At 44.9% G+C, this 24,692-nt stretch overlaps 1 long non-coding RNA gene across 1 annotated transcript; it reads right to left on the minus strand.

Moving 5' to 3' along the window:
* Positions 1 to 23,316: 23,316 nt before the first annotated feature.
* Positions 23,317 to 24,251, minus strand: LOC123117393 (uncharacterized). Its single transcript, XR_006457357.1, has 2 exons — positions 23,777 to 24,251; positions 23,317 to 23,695 (listed from the first exon to the last, which is right to left on the minus strand). It is a non-coding gene; the product is annotated as an uncharacterized lncRNA (long non-coding RNA).
* Between the last annotated feature and the right edge of the window lie 441 nt (positions 24,252 to 24,692).

Consider the following 24,692-nt stretch of genomic DNA (forward strand, 5'->3'; position numbering starts at 1 on the left):
ACACTCGACTCTAAATAGGAAGAAGCGCTCATCCAGTTCCTCCGTGAGAACTGGGACATCTTTGCATGGAAGCCAGCTAACATGCCGGGTGTTCCCAGGGGGCTGGCTGGGCATCGCCTTAGAGTCGACTCAAAAGCGAAACCTGTTAAAGAACATCTTCGACGGTCCGCCGTTCAGAAGAAAAAAGCCATTGGCGAGGAGGTGGCTCGACTCCTTGCAGCAGAGTTTATCCGAGAGATATACCACTCTGAGTGGCTCGCCAATGTCGTCATGGTTCCCAAGAAGGATAACTCACTTCGCATGTGCATTGATTTCAAACATATCAATCGGGCCTGCCCAAAAGATCATTTTCCTCTCCCTCGCATCGACCAAATTGTCGACTCGACTACGGGGTGCGAGAGATTGTCTTTTTTAGACGCTTATTCCGGGTATCATCAGATCCGTCTGTATGGACCTGACGAAATCAAAACAACTTTCATCACTCCATTCGGGTGCTTCTGCTATATCACCATGCCATTCGGCCTCAAGAATGCCGGAGCCACGTTCATGAGAATGATTCAAAAGTGTTTACTCACTCAAATCAGTCGGAATGTGGAAGCGTACATGGATGATATCATGGTCAAGTCACGAAAGGGTTCCGACCTGTTGACTGACCTAGCTGAAACATTTGTCAATCTCAGGAGGTATGATATCAAGCTCAATCCATCAAAGTGCACATTCGGAGTACCTGGCGGAAAGTTACTCGGTTTTCTCGTTTAAGAACGAGGAATCGATGCTAACCCAGAAAAAATTGGCACCATACTCCGAATGAAACGCCCTGTGCGTGTGCACGACGTCCAGAAGCTTACTGGATGCTTGGCCGCGTTAAGTCGATTCATCTCTCGCCTCGGTGAAAAGGCGTTGCCTCTTTACCGACTGATGAAGAAGGCAGACAAGTTCGAGTGGACTCTAGAAGCTGATGCAGCGTTTGCCGAGCTAAAAGCTCTGCTCTCCACCCAGCCGGTGCTTGCTGCTCCAATCAGCAAAGAGCCTCTGTTGCTTTATATTGCAGCCACAGGACAGGTCGTCAGTACAGTACTTACGGTCGAGCGGGAAGAAGAAGGGAAAGCCTTCAAAGTTCAGCGCCCAGTGTATTATCTCTCTGAAGTTTTGACCCCATCGAAGCAAAGATATCCTCATTATCAGAAGCTCATATATGGGATCTACATGACCATGAAGAAGGTTGCTCATTATTTCTCTGATCATGACATTACAGTCGTCAGCGACGCACCATTGTCAGAGATTCTGCACAACAGAGATGCAACTCGACTGGCTAAATGGGTGATTGAACTCCTTCCCCTTGATATCAAATTCGAGGCAAAGAAAGCCATTAAGTCCCAGGCTATAGCAGATTTCCTTGCTGAGTGGATTGAGCAACAGCAGCCGACTCAAGTTCACTCGGAGCATTGGACCATGTTCTTTGATGGCTCTAAGATGTTAAATGGTTCTGGTGCTGGGGTTGTTTTGGTTTCCCCCCGAGGAGATAAACTCAGATATGTGCTCCAAATCCACTTTGATTCCTCCAATAATGAAGCAGAATATGAAGCACTCTTGCATGGGTTGCGCATGGCCATTTCACTCGGCGTCCATCGCCTTATGGTCTATGGCGAATCAAATTTGGTGGTCAATCAGGTGATGAAGGAGTGGGACGTTAGAAGCCCAGCCATGACTGGATACTGCAATGCAGTGAGGAAGCTCGAAAAGAAGTTTGAAGGGTTAGAGCTCCACCACATACCCCAACTGAAAAATCAAGCAGCTGATGATTTGGCGAAGATAGGATCAAAGAGAGAAGCCATCCCCAGTGATGTGTTCTTGGAGCATATCCATACTCCATCAGTCATACAAGATCCTTTTACCGACGAAGCTCCGCAACCTAAGAGTGTTACGAATACGACTGAGGTTGAAGTCCCAGCAGTGGTCGACCTGATCATGGAAGTTTTAGTGATCACTCCCGATTGGACAGTACCGTATATCGTGTATATCTTGAGGAAAGAACTCCCGGAGGACGAAGAAGAGGCTCGACAGATCGTCCGCCGATCTAAGGCCTTTACCGTGATAAGGGGACAACTGTACAGAGAAAGCGCGACTGGAGTTGGTCAGAAATGCATAACACCGGAGGAAGGTCGAATAATCCTTGATGACATCCACTCGGGGACCTGTGGCCATCATGCGTCCTCTCGGACCATCGTGTCCAAAGCATACCGAGCCGGATTTTATTGGCCAAGAGCGAATGAAATGGCAGATGAGATAGTCGACAAGTGCGAGGGATGTCAATTTTACTCCAATATGTCACACAAGCCCGCGTCAGCTTTGAAGACTATACCACTCGTCTGGCCCTTTGCAGTATGGGGTTTGGATATGGTCAGTCCTTTGAGAACAGGCAGAAGCGGTTTCACCCATGTGCTGGTAGCAGTCGACAAGTTCACCAAGTGGATTGAGGCCAAACCCATCAAGAACCTCGATGCCGGTACTGCTGTCAGCTTCATGAGAGAATTGATATTCAGATATGGAGTCCCGCACAGCATCATCACTAACAACGGGTCAAACTTTGATTCCGAAGAATTCAGAGCTTTCTGCACGTCTCAAGGCACACGAGTAGACTATGCTTCAATCGCCCATCCACAGTCGAATGGACAGGCAGAACGAGCCAATGGCTTGATTCTCAAAGGGTTGAAACCCTGTTTGATGCGTGATCTCAAGCATGCGGCTGGTGCATGGGTCGACGAACTTCCCTCGGTGCTTTGGGGGTTAAGGACCACGCCCAACCGGTCGACTAGAAGAACTCCATTCTTCTTAGTCTACGGAGCTGAAGCAGTCTTGCCGAGTGACCTTCTCCACAATGCTCCCCGGGTCGAGCTGTACACTAAAACTGAAGCAGAACAAGCACGGCAGGATGCAGTCGACCTTTTAGAGGAAGAAAGGGAGATGGCTCTGATCCGATCGACCATTTATCAACAAGACTTGCGTCGCTTCCACGCCAAAAATGTGAAGAGTCGAGCCTTCCAGGAAGGAGATTTAGTTCTCCGAGTGGATCAGCAGAAACCACACAAGCTTGCTCCTTCTTGGGAAGGTCCCTTCATCGTCACCAAGGTTCTCCACAATGGAGCATACCGTCTTTACAATGTCGAGCATCAGATCGACGAGCCCCGAGCTTGGAACGCGGAGCTTCTCCGCCCGTTTTACACTTAAGTATTCGCTCGGATGAGTTGTAATAGAAGTACTTCTGTAGTTTATTTATCAAAGACAAGAGCTTTATAATTTTCCTAGCAATTGTTATTACTTTTGTCCACATAAAACAATCCCCCAGTGGGTGGCTTGGCTGCGAATCCGATTCGCCTAAGTCTGTAAAAAAAATCCTAACCGAGTGGTGAGCCAGCCTCCCACACGAAGGCTTAGCTGCGAAATCCGTTTCGCCTAAGATAAACAAAATCCTACCGAGTGGTAAGCCAGCCTTCCATTCGGAGGCTTAGCTGCAGTCCAAGTACTCGCCTAAGTTAAATAAAATCCTACTGAGTGGTAAGCCAGCCTTCCACTCGGAGGCTTAGCTGCAGTCCAAGAACTCGCCTAAGATAAATAAAATCCTACCGAGTGGTAAGGCAGCCTTCCACTCGGAGGCTTAACTGCAGCATTGCGCTCGCCTAAGTTCGAATACAACGTGCGCTCTGCAGGGAGGACGAGGTGCAGGTCGACTGTTACCCTCTCCTTCCGAGCTACGCCACAAATACAACATGCGCTCTGCAAGGAGGACGAGGTGCAGGTCGACTGCTACCCTCTCCTTCCGAGCTACGCCACAAATACAACGTGCACTCCGCGAGGAAGACAAGATGCAGGTCGACTGCTACCTCCTTCTCCAGAGGTACGCTTTGAAAATCCTACCGAGTGGAGAGCAAACCTCCCACTCGGAGGCTTAGCCGCAGCCTAGTGCTCACCTAAGTTTTTGAAAATCCTACCGAGTGGAGAGCAAACCTCCCACTCGGGGGCTTAGCTGCAGCCCAGTGCTCGCCTAAGTTTTTGAAAATCCTACCGAGTGGAGAGCAAACCCCCACTCGGGGGCTTAGCTGCAGCCCAGTGCTCGCCTAAGTTTTTGAAAATCCTACCGAGTGGAGAGCAAACCTCCCACTCGGGGGCTTAGCTGCAGCCCAGTGCTCGCCTAAGTTTTTGAAAATCCTACCGAGTGGAGAGCAAACCTCCCACTCGGGGGCTTAGCTGCAGCCCAGTGCTCGCCTAAGTTTTTGAAAATCCTACCAAATGGAGAGCAAACCTCCCACTCGGGGGCTTAGCTGCAGCCCAGTGCTCGCCTAAGGGTATTGGGGAACAAGTCGATTGCAACAAGCGCCTCGCTTTAACCTGCAAAAGACACCTCAAACCAAATGCAAACATATTCAACGTTGAATCCAAGTTCGAATAACACCTAACAGAACCGAAAGTGCTCAGGCGCTAGGCCTGTTAAGGTTTGTCGGTTACAAAACTCACTCGGCATACCGAGGCAAATTTAAAGTATCAAGCTCAGAAGTTTTTTACCCCTCCTGTGGAGGGCTGGAAGGTGCAACAAACTCATCCAGGTCGATTCCATCTGCAATCCGAGTGGCAGCGGCGATGAAGGTCTCCATGAAAGATCGGAAGTCGTGCTTCTTGGTGTTACCCACCCTAAGAGCCACCAGCTTGTCCTCTCGCGCATCTTTGCAGTGAACGCGGACCAGAGACAGAGCAACATCTGCACCACACCTGGCCGAAGACTTCTTCCACTCCCGCACTCGACTTGGGACCTCGTTCAGTCGAGTCATCAGAGACTCGAGGTCGTTCTGGAGCGTCTCTCTTGGCCAGAGTGTTGTGTCGATGCGAGAAGTTGCGACCTTCAGCCTTGCGAGATAGTCGATGACAGCAGCAACATGAGATTCAAGCCGGAGCACGTTCATGGCGACTTCATCTTTCACGGGAGAGTTGATGGGGTCCAAGTTTACTTCCAGTCGACCAGTCTCCTCTTCAAAGTTCTGGCAAAATTCTGCAGGCATAACCACCGAGTCAAGACAACAGTCGGAGATCACAGTTAGAATGTCTGTTTGATACAAAAGATTACCTTCAAGCATGAGGAATAGCTTCTTGGCGAGTCCACCAAGATAAGCCTCCAGATCGTTCTTCTTCCCCGCCAACTCACTGGCCTTGTCATTCAGGGCAATCTTGTCACTTTTTAGTCGACTGACCTCCTTGTTGGCAGCATCAAGAGCAGCTTTCAGATTGGTATTTTCTTCTTCAAGCTTGGTGACTGAAGCCAGCTTCTCATCTGCGAGCTTGGTCTTCTCTAAAGCCGTTTTCTGCATCTCAGCCAAGTCAAGGTCTTTCTTCTTCAGGGCATCCCTCACTTTGTCTACAAAGTTACAGTGAGATTAGACTCTGAAACAAACGAGAGGCAAAGGCAGTCATCGAAGGTCTCACCAAACATACCTTTAGCTTCCTCCTTCGCCTTCGTTAGGTTCTCTTGGGTCAGTTTCAGATCAAGCTCGAGTTGGATGTGTTTGTTCTCCAACTCAGTATAACGAGCCACAAGGTCGCAGGATTTCTATGAAGAACCAATCGACAGATGTCAAAGACAATTCACTTTCGAGTGACTAAGGAAAAATCATAGCGTTTCTAAGACTACGGCTGAATACACACATTCGACCATAGTCTCGGGGACTACACCCAGTGGGTGTACTCAGCGTGGCCCCACTAGTTTCATCAGTTAGAGTCGACCAGTCGACCAAAAACAAAAATAAATAAATATGGGAGGTGTTCTTCAGACTATAGTCGACTGCCAGCAGTCGACCACAGTCTCGGGGACTACACCCAGTGGGTGCACTCAGCGTGCCCTCACCGGTTTATGAATCTATTCGACCTAGTCGAGTAAGGAAAAAACTTAAGACATAAAGACTATAGTCGACTGCCAGCAGTCCACCATAGCCTTGGGGACTACACCCAGTGGGTGCACTCAGCGTGCCCCCACTAACCCGGAATTTCAATCGACACACCCAGTGGGTGTAGGAAAAACTCTGGGTGTTTCAGAAAGAAGAGTTTTCAGATATCATATCCTAACAGAACAGGCAGTGACCGACTGACCTGAACATTACTCTGAAGAGCTGAATTGGCGTCATAGGCTGCCTGGCTGGCTTCTCGGATCACCTTCACTTGCTCCATCATGACCCCCACTTGGCGTATTGCTTCTTTAGCAGCACTAGCTTGGTCTTCTGGGACGTGGTAGGTTGAGAAAAGTGAGGGCTGAGCAGCACTCGACGATGGAGGACGAGCACTCGTCAACGGCACCGCAAAGGTTACGGTAGGCCGAGTGGCATTGTCTCCCTCCACGACCAATGTCTCGGGTGCCGGCACATTCTGAGTCGCCTTGCCAGCAGAAGCTTTCTTGTTCCTCCTCCGCCTCAGTGGTTCCTCCTCGTCGTCGTCAGGAAAGTCAATAACAACGTTAGACGAAGCTGCAGAAAGAATCAAAATTAGAGACAATAAGTCAATCGACTGAAAACGGAATTACAAGAGTCATACCAGGTTTTGAGGTAACAGCATCCTCCATCTCGTGGTCCTCAGCCCTGGCCGAGGTATCAGAAGTAGCAGCACTGCAGTTCCAGAAGTCAGTCGATTGGCTCATAAGTCGACCAAGAACAAGTTCATGAAACGGGAAAACTCAAGACTACCATTACCCTGAGATAGTGGGGATCACCATCTTCATCTTCAGCAAGACCTTCGCCGGTTTCGACGGTGCCACTCAAGATTGCTTCATAGCTTTCTCAGTCGGTGCCGGAGAAGTCGTCCGAGGGTGCTTTGTCGACTGCGCGACGGTCGTGGCCCCCTTACCACGCTCGGCCGCAGGATCATGGACAAGCTTCGAGCGTCTTTCCGAGCGAGGAGGTACAACTTCCTCCCCCTCCTCCTCTTCTTCCTCCTCACGAGAGTCATCATCCTCATCATCATCATCAGCGTCCGAATCCCACTCCTCCGGGCTTTCGCCCCCACTTCCTTCCTCCTCCTCAGTCGGCGCTTGCGTCCCATTGGGCATCGAGTACAGCTCAATGGTGGCCTGACAGACAACAGAATAAGACAAAGGTCAATCGACCAATTTGCAGTGGAGCAGAATGGGTAAAGCAAGATTACAATTAGAGACAAATGGTCATACTGTGTCCGGTGTGTAGGTGCAGTCAAGTGGTGGGATCCTCCTAGCCCCTCGAGGGTTGTCCTTATTCCCTGTGATTGCGGCCATCCACCTCTCCAGTGTGGCATCATCGACCGCTTCTGGATGGACCCGACTGGTGTCTTCGGTGCCACAGTACAACCACATCGGGTGGCCTCGGTACTGAAGTGGTTGGATGCGCCGTCTAAGGAAGACCTCCAGAAGATCCATACCCGTCACTCCATCCCGAACGAGCTGAACTACACGCTCCATCAACATTTTTACCTGAGGTTTCTCCCCAGGGAGTACCTTCAGAGAAGAGGGTTTGTCCGCTCGGTCCATGGAGAATGGAGGGAGACCAGTCGACTGCCCCGGCGTCGACTTGTCTTGGCAGTAGAACCAAGTCGACTACCACCCTCTGACCGACTCAGGAAGGGTCATGGCCGGGAAAGTACTCTTATTCCTCATCTGGATCCCAAGACCCCCGCACATCTGGATAACCTTAGTCCTCTCATCATTCGGACTCGCCTTTTTCATTGTGAGCGACAGGTGAATATGTGCTTAAAGAGACCCCAGTGTGGTCGACAACCCAGGAAGTTCTCGCACATGGACACGAAAGTAGCAAGATAGGCGATGGAGTTGGGAGTGAAATGGTGGAGTTGCGCCCCAAAGAAATTCAGAAACCCTCGGAAGAAAACACTCGGCGGCAGAGAAAATCCACGGTCTACATGAGTGGCTAGGAGAACGCACTCACCCTCCTGCGGCTGCGGTTGACACTCGGTCCCCGGAAGCCTTGCTGACCCGTGGGGGATCAGACCCTCGTTGGCCAGGTCATTGAGATCTGTCTCGGTGATGGTCGAGCGGATCCAATCCCCTTGGACCCAAACCTTTGGCAGGCGGGACCTTGACGAAGATCCGCCCCGACTGGACGGTCTCCTCTTCGCTTTCCCCATCGCCGTCGCCTTCTTCGTGTGCTCCAAGGCCGCCGTCTTCTCCTTCACCATTGTCGCCGGCGAAGCATGCAAGGAGTGGATAGGCGGAGGCGAGAGCAGGCACAACGGGCGGAAGCAAAGAGAGCAGAGAGGAGAATGAGAAGGCACTATTTAAAAACCCTCGCCCGGCACTTTATATAAGGACACTTCCGAGTGGATGACAAGTAGGCCCGGGCGCTCCTGTCACATCCCGAAACAGTCGCGCACGCGTGATACATGGCGAAAAAGGCGGCGCAAAAATCGAGGCGTCCACGCCTTATCCCATCCGAGTACCGCGGTCCGCCCCGCTTCGCGCGCTTGCCAAAATTCGGATCCCACAAAATCCGCTAATGGCAGATCAATTTGTCAGACGATATCTTTCCTGCGATCCATCGCTCGGAAGTTCACTAAAGTTCAAAAGTTCACTCGACAGAAGAAAGGAATGGATCAAGGGGACTGAAAGAAAAGTTGATGCTAACGCCAAAAGGAAAAATCGCTGATCCACGATACAACATAATCAGAACACGGGAAATAGGTCAGAAAAAATCATCGACTCCTTCCTCACTCGAACCTCGATCCATTCGGGGGCTAATGATGAAGCCATGTACCTGGGGTAGGGTCATGAACCTATCTAGGATACCCTACCCAAGGACATCCTTACAAGAAGCTACCTTCCAGTCGACCAAGAGGGACTTCACTCGACGAACTCAAGGACACTCGACGATGGAGATAGCCACTCGACCATGAAGCTAACCACTCGACGGCCAGGAGACCTAAAGTCACTCAGCACGCAATGGTCTGTCATTAAGTAGCTTTAATAGTCTTCATGGCACTTTATGAGGGCGTTACCAGTAACCCCCTATCTTAATGTACTTTAAACCCTGCATAACTGAGGGCCGGAGGGGTCCGACGAACTCTATATAAGCCACCCCCCTCCTCAGTGTAAAGGGTTCGCACCCCTGTAACTCATATACACAGAAACCAGTCGACCGCCTCTGGGCTCCGAGACGTAGGACTATTACTTCCTCAGAGAAGGGCCTGAACTCGTAAAACACTCATGTGTACAACTACTCCATAGCTAGGATCTTGCCTCTCCATACCTACCCCCATTCTACTGTCAGACTTAGAACCACGACAGTTACTAACAAGGGAACCCTACTAACAAGCCGAGCTCTCTAAGAAAATAATCAACAAATATGTAGTCCCAATATAGGGCCAACAAGCCCATAGCACGATCACATATCTCAAACTAGGAAGAACTTAATAATAGAATAGATAGAAAACTTAATAATAGAATTTAAGAAAAGGGTCAACAAGCCCATAGCAACTCCAACATAGTTCAATTACAACTTAACATAACACAGACTAAAAAAAGATAGAGGGTTTAGAACCCTAGCCGCTGCCTTCTCCACCTCGCTCCTCCTTCGGGCGCCCTTTTCACTGTTCCTCCGGGGCGTTTTCGATGGGGTACAGAAGAGTGTGCATGCGCTTCGCGATGGGGAAGATGTTGTTGTACTCCGTGAACCTGTTGTGGGTGGTGAAAGGGATGAACTCGGAGCCACACCAAAACACCCGGCCGAGGAGGTAGAAGGCGTCGAATGTGTTGGTGAAGTGGGCAAGGAGAGCAACCACCACCCGGTTTTGGATGACCTCCTCAACGCGGAACATCGTTGGAGATCCCCTCGGGAGGGTGGTAGCCGGACGCGAGGAAGAACTCGGTGAAGTTCCTTGCGGTCCTCAGCCTTGATATCGCCCACACACGTAGTGTGCGATCAACGTACACGCCGGTAGGGTAGAGCCTCTCCGGCACGATGGGTGGGAAGCGGTAGGTTGGTTTGTTGTACTGCATGGCTGAGGGATGTGCAGAAGATAGAAAAGGGGTCAAAGAGCAAGAAGGGAGATGGATGAGGGATGGCAGAGGCAGAGGGTGGCTTAAATAGCCGTAGTGCTACGTGTTATTTGGCCTTGGCAATAACGGGGTCAAATGTGAAGTAACCCATTTTCAAACCCACCGCAGCATCGGGAGTGTACACGTGTGGGAAACGGTGGTCTGAAAAAGAAGAAGAAAAAGAAGCTAATTGCACGCGTGGGAATCCATGGTCATATATATTATATGAACAAAAAGAGACAATTTTTGAATAGTTTGTGGCCATTTTGCATGATAAAAATGAATTTGGCCCTTGAAAATTGGTCATTTGCTACGCAATGTCAATTGATTTCAAACGATGCAAAAATACAGAGCCAACATGTTCACAAAAAACAAAGCAAACGATGCAAAAAACAATGCAAAAATACAGAGCCAACATGTTCACAAAAAACAGAGCAAATGATGCAAAAAAATGACGCAATTCGACGGCCCAACCAGAGCTTGGTTTCCTTTTGGGACCAATAACAACGTTTTTTTACGGAGTCAGTGGTGGGCGAGCAGCCGAGCACAACCAATAGGATCGCCTCTCGCGGATCGCCCCACGATCCAACGATGCGGAGCCGCCCTTGTGATCCAACGCGCGGAGCCTGCACACAGCCAACTCACCTAGTTCCTTCTAGAAGGCCAGATCTGAGGGTTGTCGCTTGGCGCGAGGGTATGATCGAACGGCTGACGTTGGGAGCTAGGGTTAGGCGAACCCCCGCGGGCTTTAGAGGGGTTTTGAGCTGGTCAACAGGGTTTCGATGGCTTTGACTGAGCATAACTAATTTAAAAAAATCGAAAAATATGAAACCTTCGCCGTTCATCGTTTTATAAGACAAACTAACTAGGAAAAATACTAAACTTGGTCTATGGTCATTTTCATGAAAAAACCCTAACTGGCACGATCGAGGTCAAATGAGCACCATTAATTTTTTTAAAATCAAAAAATATAAAACCTACGCAATGTTGTCTTATGTGACATGGTACCAACCAAAAATCATAAACTTGGTCTATGGTCATTTTCATGAGAAAACCTTCACACATATGAGCTATCATGTACATGATTTCATAGAGTTCAAGGATAGGAGGTGGTGTTACCTTCTGTTTTTGAAAAATAAAAAAAATCACTAAAGCTTTATTTTAAAGTGAATAAGAAGGATCTGAAGTTAGTTTTCCATTTTCATATTTCAAAAGGGGTTTTAGTTAGTTTTTATATTAAAGCATATGTTTTCAAAAGAAAATGTAAAAATATGAATATTAATTCAAAAAATAGTGAGACTCCGAATCTACACTATGGGAAGTGAATATGTGTTAATAAAAAAACATTTGTCTCATTTAGAGTAGGTTCAAAAAAACTTGATTACAAATGGGTTGTTTACCTAGCCCGGGAGCTCATTTGGAGCACATTTTCTCAAATTCAAATTTATTTGACCTCCTCCAAATCACTTCAAATTTTGCACACATGATCTCCTACACAAACATAGATAGTTTGCCAAGGTTTTACTTATTTTTGCATTTTCTTGAATTTGTACTGTCCAGGTTTGCCAAGGTTTACTTGATCTCATTTGGAGCATGCATTTGATTTCCTACACAACTTGTGTGATCTTGCATCACCTAAGATCATAGTTCGCAACATCTAAACATAACTAACCATAGATTCAGGACAGACAAATATACCACATGCAAATTTAAGGACAGACAAATGTAGATAGCAACCAGATTACTAGCATAACCAACGAGAGATTCAGTTCAACAAACCATAACCAACGAGATTCAGTTCAACAAACCAAAAGTAACCCAACAGTTCAACAAACCAAACCAAAAGTAACACATCATCACATCATCGGTCACATCACGCCGGAGTCAGGGCCTTCGCGAGGGCGGCATGCTGCCCCCTGATCATGTAGTCCTTCCTGCGAATCTCCACATCCTCAGCATGAGATAGAAGGTGATCAAAGCGGCCATCCCTTGGCTTTGGCTTGGTGGTGCAGTAGGGGCAGTGCCACTTCTTGAACTCGCGGTTGTAGAAGGAAGCAACTCCCCAGGCCTTGATCTTCTCCACCTCCTTGGCTGTGAAGGACGCGACATTGCCCTTGTACACATCATCTCCAGAATCATACTACACACATGAATGAATTGCATTAATACATTATAATTCATATACACCATGTCAAAGGAACTAAATGAACAAGGGACGATATGCTTACCTCGTATTCAGAATCGTCACTAAACGCCCCCTCGTAGGGGTCGTAGTCGGCCAGCTTCCTCTTTCTCCCCCCAACCATCATCCTCCTGAATATACAATTACATCCATTACTAGTAGCCAATTGAAAATTTAGATATGCACACATGACACATTGATCATAGGGCTAATATACTCCCAATACCAGAAATGTTTTAGAAGTGGGGCTTTTTATTTCTGTGCCCCTTAGCTCTATGCATTCAAAAACCACATCCATCACTAGTATATCAATGTATTAGATTTGTACACACATTGATCAAAAACCCCAATATGACATTCAAATAACACATTGATCATTGGTCATGCACACACATTGAAGAACAGAGCTAATATAACTACATATTGTGGAAAAATTTCATTTGGGCATATGACATTCAAAACCCCAATCTGAGTAGCATTCAAAAACAAATATAACATGGACCCAATCTAAAGCAACGAATCTGAGTAGCATTAAAAACCCAAATCCGTGAGCACTAAAAACAAATCTAATAAGCATCATAGCATTAAAAACCCCAATCTGTTCACAACATCTAGCATTTTTGCAACGAATTTATCCAAATCTAAAAACAAATCTAAAAACCCCAATCATTGCAGCACCTAAAATCATAGTTCACAACATCTAGCTAGCATTTTTGCAACGAATTTATCCAACAAACCCTAGTCCAAAAAACCCCCATCCCCCCAACCCCAGCCCATCTGTCAAACCAACTACTCTAACCATCTAAACTACTGTATGAATCACAATCTAACCAATGCAACTAGGGAGCAACTAACTCTACAAGCTAAGCAAGTGCAAATACCTGCTCCTCCACGACAAGCGGCGCAACGGGGGCATCGGGATGTACTGCATCGCTCGATGCTGTCACCTTCTGCAGCGATGAGGCGGAGCCCGCCACATCCACAGCGGTTGCGAGTTTCCCCGCACCGCCGTGGATACTGCCGACATTCGCGGTCACCGCGCCCTGACCATGCAGCTCCACCACATCTCCTGCCGCTACGTCGACGTCGCCACGAGCGTCGGCCATCTGACAGATGGAGGCGATAAAGGTGAGGAAGAGGATACGGTTGGGGAGAGCGAGACGGAGCGGTGGAGGCAATGGAGGAGAGCGAGACGACGCCGGTTGGGGAGAGGAAGACGATGCAACAGTGAGGGGATTTGGGGGAAAATGGTAGGGGTGATGGAGGTGGTTGCCCTCTTTATATGATGGGACGTTTCAGGCATGTCCATGGACACATGCTACCCCACGACCGCGGTCTTGCATGCACCCACATATACGCGGCCCCACTCGTCAGCTAATGGTCAAAGGCATTGATACGCCCATTTTGCATCATGCTTTTATATCGATATTTATTGCATTATGGGCTGTTATTACATGTTATGTCACAATACTTATGCCTATTCTCTCTTATTTTACAAGGTTTACATGAAGAGGGAGAATGCCGGCAGCTGGAATTCTGGGCTGGAAAAGGAGCAAATATTAGAGACCAATTTTGCACAACTCCAAAAGTCCTGAAACTCCACGGAAGTTATTTTTGGAATTAATAAAAAATACTGGGCAAAGAAAATACCAGAGGGGGGCCACCCACCATCCACGAGGGTGGGGGGCGTGCCCTATCCCCCTGGGCGCGCCCCCCCGCCTCGTGGGCCCCCTGGCAGTCCTTCGGTGGCCATCTTCTGCTATATGAAGTCTTTTACCCTAGAAAAAAAATCATAAGAAAGCTTTCAGGACGAGACACCGCCGCCATGAGGCGGAACCTTGGCGGAACCAATCTAGGGCTTCGGCGGAGCTGTTCTGCCGGGGAAACATCCCTCCGGGAGGGGGAAATCATCATCATCATCATCACCATCGATCTCTCATTCATAGGGGGTCAATCTCCATAAACATCTTCACCAACACCATCTCCTCTCAAACCCTAGTTCATCTCTTGTATCTGATCTTTGTCTCAAAACCTCAGATTGGTACCTGTGGGCTGCTAGTAGTGTTGATTACTCCTTGTAGTTGATGCTAGTTGGTTTTTTCGGTGGAAGATCAAATGTTCATATCCTTAATGCATATTAATACCCCTCTAATTATGAACATGAATATGATTTGTGAGTAGTTACGTTTGTTCTTGAGGACATGGGAGAAGTCTTGCTATAAGTAGTCATGTGAATTTGGTATTCGTTCGATATTTTGATGAGATGTATGTTGTCTTTCCTCTGGTGGTGTTATGTGAATGTTGATTACATGACACTTCACCATTGTTTAGGCCTAGAGGAAGGCATTGGGAAGTAATAAGTAGATGATGGGTTGCTAGAGTGACAGAATCTTAAACCCTAGTTTATGAGTTGCTTCATAAGGGGCTGATTTGGATCCATATGTTTCATGCTATGGTTAGGTTTACCTTAATACTTCTTTTGTTACGGATGCTTGTAATAGGGGTTAATCATAAGTGGGATGCTTGTCCAAGAAAGGGCAGTACCCAAGCACCGGTCCACCCACATACCAAACTATCAAAGTAACGAACGCGAATCATATGAGCATGATGAAAACTAGCTTGACGATAATTCCCATGTGTCCTCGGGAGCGCTTTTCTCCATATAAGAACTTGTCAAGGCTTGTCCTTTGCTACAAAAAGGATTGGGCCATCTTTCTGCACCTTATTTACTTTCATTACTTGTTCCGTTACAAATTACCTTATCACAAAACTATCTGTTACCGATAATTTCAGTGCTTGCAGAGAATACCTTACTGAAAACCGCTTGTCATTTCCTTCTGCTCCTCGTTGGGTTCAACAATCTTACTTATCGAAAGGACTACTATAGATCCACTACACTTGTGGGTTATGAAGACTCTTTTCTGGCGCCGTTGCCGGGGAGTGAAGCGCCTTTGGTAAGTGGAACATGGTAAGGAAAAATTTATATAGTGGGCTGAAATTTACTGTCACTTGTTACTATGGAACATAATCCTTTGAGGGGCTTGTTTGGGGTATCTTTTCCCCGACCAATAGAGCAAAGAGTTGCTCCTCAACCTACTGAACCTACTAAATTTTTTTAATTTGAAATTCCTTCGGGTATGGTAGAGAAACTGCTAGCTAATCCTTTTACACGAGATGGAACATTGCATCCCGATTTGCACCTAATCTATGTGGATGAAGTTTGTGGATTATTTAAGCTTGCAGGCATGCCCGAGGATGTTATCAAGAAGAAGGTCTTCCCTTTATCTTTGAAGCGAAAGGCATTTACATGGTTTAGGCTATGTGATGATATGGGATCATGGAACTACAATAGGTTGAAATTGGAATTTCATCAGAAGTTTTATCCTATCACTACAAAAAAATACACTTCCGTGATGATACGTGTTTGTCATAGTAGGTCGGGTTTTTTGTCATGCATGTACATCCATGACGATTTTATGACAGAATCAAGATAGTCATACCTGTGCTGTCGTAGAAGTCTTCCATGTCATTATGAAAATTATCATCACGGAAGTGTCCACTTCCATGACGATAAATCACGCGTCACAGAAGTGCTTTCGTCAAGGGTGACCGACACATGGCATCCATCGTAACGGAACACCGTTAAGCTATCGGGTCGGGTTTTGGATCCGATAACCCGTTAACAGCCCCGACCAATGGGGATTTTCCACGTGTAAAATCATCATTGGCTGGAGGAAACACGTGTCGGCTCATCCTTGGACAGATGTCATCCACTCATTGGACAGAAGGCACCTATGATGCATCGACACGTGGCACGACCCAATAGAGGCCCATTCCTGTGAAAAGGCCGTCCTGTTTGACTTGGTCAAAAGGTGGCGGGCCGTCCCATGGAAAGCCTGTTAATGGCCTATTCGCATATAGCCCATTTACAGCCCACTAACCCAAGGTCCGTTACGCCCTATCCGAATTAGGCCCAGTAGCGTCATCTGGGCCATCCAATATGATTCCAGCCTGTTTTCACTTCTGGCCCATGTATGGCCCATGACGTCTTTCGGCCCATATAAGGCCCTTTGTAACTCTTGGCCCATTAATGGCCCGTGGTGAAACTGGCCCGCAGTGAACAGTGTATCACTTTATACCCATTAACGGCCCATGGTGAAACTGGTCCATAATGAACAGTGTATCACTTTATACCCATTAACGACCCGTTATTCCGTTGGGCCATTTCCAGCCCGTGTTATCTTTCGGCCTTCTCAGAGCCCATTTACTCTAGGGCTCATTTCCAGCATTCATTTACTTATGGCCCGTTACTGTCATTTTCTGCTTGTGGGCTAAATTCAGCCCGAGGTTACAGACGGCCCATTTTGTGGCTCGTTAATACGTTGGGCCGTTTTCATAGTGTCATCAAATACGGCCGATTAACGACGGCCCGTTATGGTCGGCCCATGAACAGACGATTCCAACTCTAGCCCATTTATGGCCATAATGTGGTCTATTATTGGCCCATGTTTGGCCAACCGATCATACGGCCCGTACAAGGCCCATTGATGATACGACTCGTAGAAGGCCTATTGTGTCTATGACACGTAGAAGGACCATTGTTTCTATGGCCTGTAGGAGGGAAATGGTAACTACAGTAAATATGTAGCCCATGGTTATTGTGGCCTAGTTTAAAAAAATAGGTTATTGCGGCCACTAGCAAACCGCGGAAAAAGAACTGCACTGACTACAAGCAAAGAAATAAACAAGACAATAAGGAAATAAATAAGCAAGCAACTTACGCTAGGCTATCACGGCTATTACACATATTACATCCACTGGGCATCAAAGTTCGCCACCAGTGCAAATATAGGGAACACAACAGCATATAAACGTCGCAGCAAAACAAGTCCAGAACTGAAACCACTTCAGAAGAGCTCAAGAAACAATATCCTGGGTACCCATAATGTTGTCAAGATGCTTAGCAAGCTTATTAACTTTCTCTTGTTTGGCGCTTAAGTCCTCCAGCACTTGCTGTTGCACCACAAAGTATGCATCTGAGTTCTGCAGGGACTTCCTCAGTCCTTCGGCTTCCCGTTGCATAACATCTGATCGATGTCTTTTAACTTGAAGTTGAGACTCAAGAAGGCAAACTGATTCAGGCAACGAGTTCGAAGAGCTGGTGCCAACAGTAGTAGCCAGTAACTCAAACCCTACATCAAGATAGGACTTTGGGGTTGTCTTAGTGTCTTCAATATAGTTTTTATCAACTTTCTTGGAGACCAACAGGGATGTCTCACTATCTTGAGCCTTATCTACATTACTTCCTTTACCATTGCATAACGGGGTACTCTTCTCCAATATTTTATCCGCATTCTAAAAGAGAAACAAACAAACACATCACAGGTATACAATGTAGTATATGAAACTCATTTTGGTAAACCAGTTCAGTAGTAAGGTCGATAGGATAACAGCATGAAACAAACATATATCTATGTAGTATGGTCACTGTATGGTCTATACCATTCTAGTTTATGTTGCCAAATCAAGATAGATACAGTTCGAATCATATCTATTTAAGACAAAGCAGCATATACAGAATATAAGTGTGGGAAACTACACAACAATAACAACACTTGTAATGTGCATGGCATGAGAACATAACTGTTTATTCAATTGAAACCGAAATCAACATACAGCAAGTTACAACAGCAAACAACCAAACATGTTGAAGAAACAGGTTTAAAACATACCTGTTGTGCCACTGGAGTTTCAATTGCATCCTTCAAATTTGAAATTAGTTGGTATGAGTAAATACAGTGATGCAAGAGTGATACGTCTCCGTCTTATCTATAATTTTTGATTGTTCCATGCCAATGTTCTTCAACTTTCATATATTTTTTGGCAACTTTTTATACTATTTTTGGGACTAACATATTGATCCAGTGCCCAGTGCCAGTTCCTCTTTGTTAAATGTTTTATGTTTCGCAGAAAACCAATGTCAAACGGAGTCCAAACGCGATAAAAATGGACGGAGAATTATTTTGGAATATTTGGGATTTTCCGGAGGAAGAATCAACGCGAAACGGTGTCCGAGGTGGCCACGAGATAGGGGGGCGCGCCCTCCCCCCTGGGCGTGCACTGGACTCTCGTGGGCCACCTGTAAGGCGGTTGACGCTCTTCTTTTACCACAAGAAAGCTAATTTTATGAGAAAAATCTGGGCGAAAGATTCACCCCAATCGGAGTTACGGATCTCCAGATATAAAGTAAATGGTGAAGGGGCAGAAACAGAGAACACAGAAACAGAGAATGCATAAACAGAGAGATAGATCCAATCTCGGAGGGGCTCTCCCCCCTCCCAAGCCATGGGAGCCAAGGACCAGAGGGGAAACCCTTCTCCCATCTAGGGAGGAGGTCAAGGAAGAAGAAGAAGAAGGGGCCCTCTCTCCCCCTTGTTTCTGGTGGCGCCGGAGCGCTGTCGGGGGCCATCATCATCACCGCGATCTTCACCAACACCGCCGACATATTCACCAACATCTCCATCACCTTCCCCCCTCTATATCCAGCGGTCCACTCTCCCGCAACCCGCTGTACCCTCTACTTGAACATGGTGCTTTATGCTTCATACTATTTTCCAATGATGTGTTGCCATCCTATGATGTCTCAGTAGATTTTCGTTGTCCTATCGATGATTGATGAATTTCTATGATTGGTTTGAGTTGCATGTTTTATTATTGGTGTTGTCCTATGGTGATCTTCGTGTCGCGCAAGCGTGAGGGATTCCCACTGTAGGGTGTTGCAATGCTTTCATGATTCGCTTATAGTGGGTTGCGTGAGTGACTGAAACACAAACCCGAGTAAGTAGATTGATGCGCATGGGATAAAGGGGACTTGATACTTTAATGCTATGGTTGGGTTTTACCTTAATGATCCTTAGTAGTTGCGGATGCTTTCTAGAGTTCCAACCATAAGTGCATATGATCCAAGAAGAGAAAGTATGTTAGCTTATGCCTCTCCCTCAAATAGAATTGCAATAGTGATTACCGGTCTAGTAACATAGTCAATTGCTTAGGGACAATTTCACCACTCCTACCACCACTTCTCCACACTCTCTATATTTACTTTATTACTTCTTTATCTAAACAGCCCCTAGTTTATATTTACATGCTCTTTATTATCTTGCAAACCTATCCTATCACACCTACAAAGTACTTCTAGTTTCATACTTGTTCTAGGTAAAGCGAACGTCAAGCATGCGTAGAGTTGTATCGGTGGTCGATAGAACTTGAGGGAATATTTATTCTACCTTTAGCTCTTCGTTGGGTTCGACACTCTTACTTATTGAAAACTGTTGCGATCCCCTACACTTGTGGGTTATCAAGACCTTTTTCTGGCGCCGTTGCCGGGAGCAATAGCGTGGGGTGAATATTCTCGTGTGTGCTTGTTTGCTTTATCACTAAGTAATTTTTATTTGCTATTCTTAGTTGTTTTCTATCTTTAGTTATGGGTAGGAAACGCAAAATACCCAAAAAATTAGTTGTACCTACTAAACCAATAGTTGAAGAACCACTCAAAATCTATCACAATCCCGAAGCTTTTTACTTGGATCATCTTCGATCCCTTTGTGCTCGTGCTGAAACCCCAACTAGCTTAGTTGAGGGCAAATCTTTAGATGAGCATGCTTGTTATGTGCGACACCGTATATCTGAACAAGGGAAACTATTATGGGATCAAATTCAACTTTTGCAATGCTATGCTTGGAATTTATGTGAAATATATGATATTACTTGTTGTTCTGAAAACCCTAAGAAACACCTTCCCTACCAATATGAGTTTGATAATGGAATCGTATCTTCGTATGCTAAGGGTGTTTATAATTACTATGATGTTCAACAAATAGAAGAATTTGTTGCTTTTAAGGGTGCTTATGAAATTGCTTCTTTGATTGAAAAGTATGATCCCACTCTTTACAAATCTAAATTTTTTGCCATACTTGAATATTGTTATGATAATTATGCTTCTAATGCCTATGTTAAACCATATATTGAGGTCTTCTCCGCTGTCCAAGAAGGGACTAATATTTTGCAGGAAGCTATGGAAGAAGAAATTGATGAAACTGTGAGCTCATTGGATGAAAAAGATGATGAGGAGAGCGAAGACCAAAAGGAGGAAGAGCGGATTGATCACCCGTGCCCGCCTTCTAATGAGAGTAACTATTCAACTCATACATTGTTTAATTCCCCTTCGTGCTTACCGAAGGATGATTGCTATGATGATTGCTATGATCCCGTTGATTCTCTTGAAATATCCTTTTTTGATGATGCTTGCTATGCTTGTGGCCAAGATGCCAATATGAATTATGCTTATGGAGATGAACTTGCTATAGTTCCTTATGTTAAACATGAAATTGTTGCTATTGCACCCACGCATGATAGTCCTATTATCTTTTTGAATTCTCCAAACTACACTATATCGAAGAAGTTTGTGCTTTTTAAGGATTATATTGACTAGTCGGCAACCCGTGCATTCGCACGGGTTAGCCAATAAATTGTACTCCCTCCATCCGAAAATACTTCTCATTAAAATGGATTAAAAAGATGTATCTAAAACTAATATATGCCTAGATACATGCCCTTATATTCATTTTGATGACACGTATTTCCGGACGGAGGGAGTATATATTAATAGAAATTCACTTAGTTTTATTAACACATAATGCGAACTACCTATCAACCCATTAGTCATACTATTTTAAGAAAAATGATGTTTAATATATCCTCGAACTATCAAACATTCCCTCCGTTACTAAATATATGTATTTTTAAATATTCTAATATGGACTACATATGAAGCAAAATGAGCGAGGAGGCAGGAACATGTGTTCGATACCTTTGCAGCTGAAGTTTATGCTTTGTTAAATGTTGTATCGATGGCTACTGATCTAGGAGTCCTATGGGTGATGTTCGAGATGGCCTCGCAACTGCTGGCTGAGGCCATGACATCAGCAAGGTTGACTCTTCGCCGTAAGCGGCTGTCATTGAGGATATGAAGTACCGGCTTAAGATGTGGTTCTCGAAATATGTAATAAGAGTATGTTGTCCATGGTGCAAACTTGGTAGCACATGAATTAGCCAACATTTGCCGTCCATACCCTAAAAACCATTATATGGAGTGGGAGTCTGATGTGTTTCGGGCGATTCGGCTGAACACTTGTTAAGTTAAAAGCTATGCTTTTCCTCAAAAAAAAGAATATACACTCTAAAATATGTTTACATACATCCGTACGTAGTCTGTATTGAAATCCATAAAAAGCCTTGTATTTTGAAACGGAGGGAGTATACCGTTTTTCTTGTTACTACGCATAGTTTATTTAATACACAAAAATACTGTACTCAATATGATTTTATAAAAATTCTGATATTTTTTAGTACGACAAAGTGCGTTTTTCATAGGCACTAAGTGCTCTCTCGTCCTATTGGCACTCTTAAATTGCTATCCTTTGACTCATAATTTGTGAACATATCTACCACCAACGGTCACTTCCGTGCCCCCCCAAAAAAATTCCCCTTATATATAGTTCGTGTGTAATTGAGTTCAATATAAGCATTCAACTATATCTAAGAAATAAAAAGTCCACTCCTCGAGGAAAACTTATCACTCCTTGAGGCCCAGGAAGATGCTAGTAATCACAGATAATACCGTGATTCCTACATTTCCTGCCACTCAGCATAAGCACCCAGGAAGAAATGTTAGATTTAATTGTGTGTAAATGATAGAATAATGCGAACTCGTTATACTGTATTCACCTTTTGCACTCCAAATTGTTCATAAAAATCATGTCGAGTATTATATCTATCACAAAGATCCAATAATTTAATTTATATGTAGTTAGCTTTAGCTACTCGACGGCATGTAACTATTTGGCGAAGTTTGTGGAATGTTAATAACAAAAGGAAAAAAATCATGATATGACCAAGGCTACGAATTTGCAAAGCTTGACCTAGGTTGCTGAACGGCCGGAGGCAGCTGGTCAAGAGGCCGAGCAGTAGTGGTGTTGTTCACTCTGAACCTACACTATTATATAACTGAGAAGAAATTTACTCTTAGTTATGTGATGATTTTTGAATATTTTTCCTAGCTATTATGAAAGTTTACTATGATAGTTGCATAGCAAAAAAAAAAGATGTCCTCTGATCTGTTCACCCACAAATGAAATTCCATTGCTTCATTTAAAAAACATAACAGACCTAAAAGCAAGTACGTTGCATCTTGTAAAAATTGATCACTATGGAAAATTAGTAAAAAAATATTAGAAAACACACAACCACATGTACCCTGAATCTTCCGTGAACTCTTCATTATTATTGTGCACCCCGAGCAATATAACCGTATCATGTGTTCATTATAGTGGGCTACAATTCATCGAGGACATTGTGGAATGCGGTTGTATTGCCCGTGGTAGTGGCCCAATGAGTTGCTCTAAACTACCATCGATATGACTCCCTTAAAGCAATATCTATCATGGGATATATCAATATGAGATACCAAATAGATGCTTGATTGCAGCATGGTTAGAACTTGGAAGCTAGGTTGCAAAGAAAAGATATTATAATAATTTTGGAGCAATGAAATTGATACCAAAGAGGGATTGTGCAATTTGGAGGAGAGTGAAAAACATAACTTATGTTTGACATCGTAAGAAGCTACCCCTCTCAATTCCTTTAAATGCCTCCAAAAAATGATCAAGCTGAATTTGTGTGCCTAACTTGCATGTATTTTTTTTACAATTAAGCTAACTTCCAAAGTATGATACTCTTAACTCTTGCCATAATTACTATAATCAAAAGGGTCTATCTAAGACACATCAAGATGTGACATAACTATGTCACATCTAAGCTGATGTCCATTCTGTTTGTGGTCTATCTTTTTTTTGTCCTAATTTTTTTGTTTCTTATTGTTGCATTATATATTTGTGGGAGCTTAGACGTTACATCCTTAAAAAACATCTGGATGTGAATTAGACAAACTATAATCGAAATATGTAGCAAAAGCCAGAACTCCTATTAATATACTATATGGTAGTAGATACTGAACGTAGCTACCGAGTAGGAACATTGATTTATTAATAGTAGTAAAGATGGAAGGAGCAGGACGGGAGTAGTGGAGAGAGAAAGAGCGGAAGCACGACGGCTAGGAAAATTCGATCTGCAAAGAATGCCACATGTACATGTAATAACCCATCTGACTTCCCAAGTAGGTTAATCGATTCCAGCTAGATGTGCTAGTACCTACATAAGTGCAGGTAAGACATATTGCTTTCATCCAACTGTTAACAAATGCACAATAGAGATCTGTCTGCAGCGTCGACTTATGAACTTTGCCAATGCAGGATGGCTTTATTCAATATCAACGTGATCCTACACGGAAATTGTCCGGCAAGTTGCACACATAGAAGGCATCCTTGATCGACTTGAACATGCACCTACACGACATCCTTATCAAAGATGCACATAATCAATCTTTGTGGTTGGAAACGCAATGCACAGGAAGATGATGTGTTTACCTCTAACAAACTGATCCCATTAGAGGGTGCTAGATGATCGAATTGGGGATTCCAACCTGGATATTTTACTGATTATTGAATCAAGGCCTTGACGACGTACCGATCATGTTGTGTGCGAACTAAGGCCGCGGCAGAGATATTATTTCTGTAAGCCTGGTCCAATCTGGATGGAGAGTAAGCGATGTTCACAGGTTCCTTCTCCGCCATATTGCTGGAGTGATGGATCAATCAGAGGAATATTTGTTGCCGGATCATACTCATCTCCAACAGATCGATTGAAGGAAGGGATCTTTTCCTTTTGGACATATATTGATTGAAAATAGGGCCTATCCCTAGGCAGAGGAGGAAGACCTTTTTCTCTTTCTGCAGGGAGAGGAAGGTGAATTATGCAGGAGGGGGAGATGGAAAGGAAGAGGAGGTCAGAACCGGCATCTAGGAAGATAAAATCGGAGATGGAGCGCAGGGGATCGGCATGGGTTTCCTGTTTTTTTCCTAACAAAACAATCTCAATCCTAGGATTAACGTGGAGCCTTGAAAAGGTCTTTGATGCATGTACGTTAGTTTAGATTGGCGGCTTATGTTTTTCCTATTTTTTCTAGTTAACCTAATTTTTAGGATTGATCTACACCGTAATAACTCGGCCCCACCAGATTAACGGCTCCTAATTTCTGATTAACGTGATAATTTTTAGGGAGTCTGTAATTAGTATAGGTATAGATGGGTTGACTTTTCCATTGCACATGATGATTTGGATGAATGTAATATGCATGTGCTTGCTGCTCCTACTTGCAATTATTATGAGAGAGGAACTATTTCTCCACCTGTCTATGTTTCCCATACTATGAAATAGCAAGAAACTGCTTATACTATGTGTTGGCCTTTATTATGTGTGCATGAATTGTTCTTTTATGACATG

Source organism: Triticum aestivum, chromosome 5B (assembly GCF_018294505.1).
Source record: "Triticum aestivum cultivar Chinese Spring chromosome 5B, IWGSC CS RefSeq v2.1, whole genome shotgun sequence".
In the NCBI taxonomy this organism is placed as follows: domain Eukaryota; kingdom Viridiplantae; phylum Streptophyta; class Magnoliopsida; order Poales; family Poaceae; genus Triticum; species Triticum aestivum.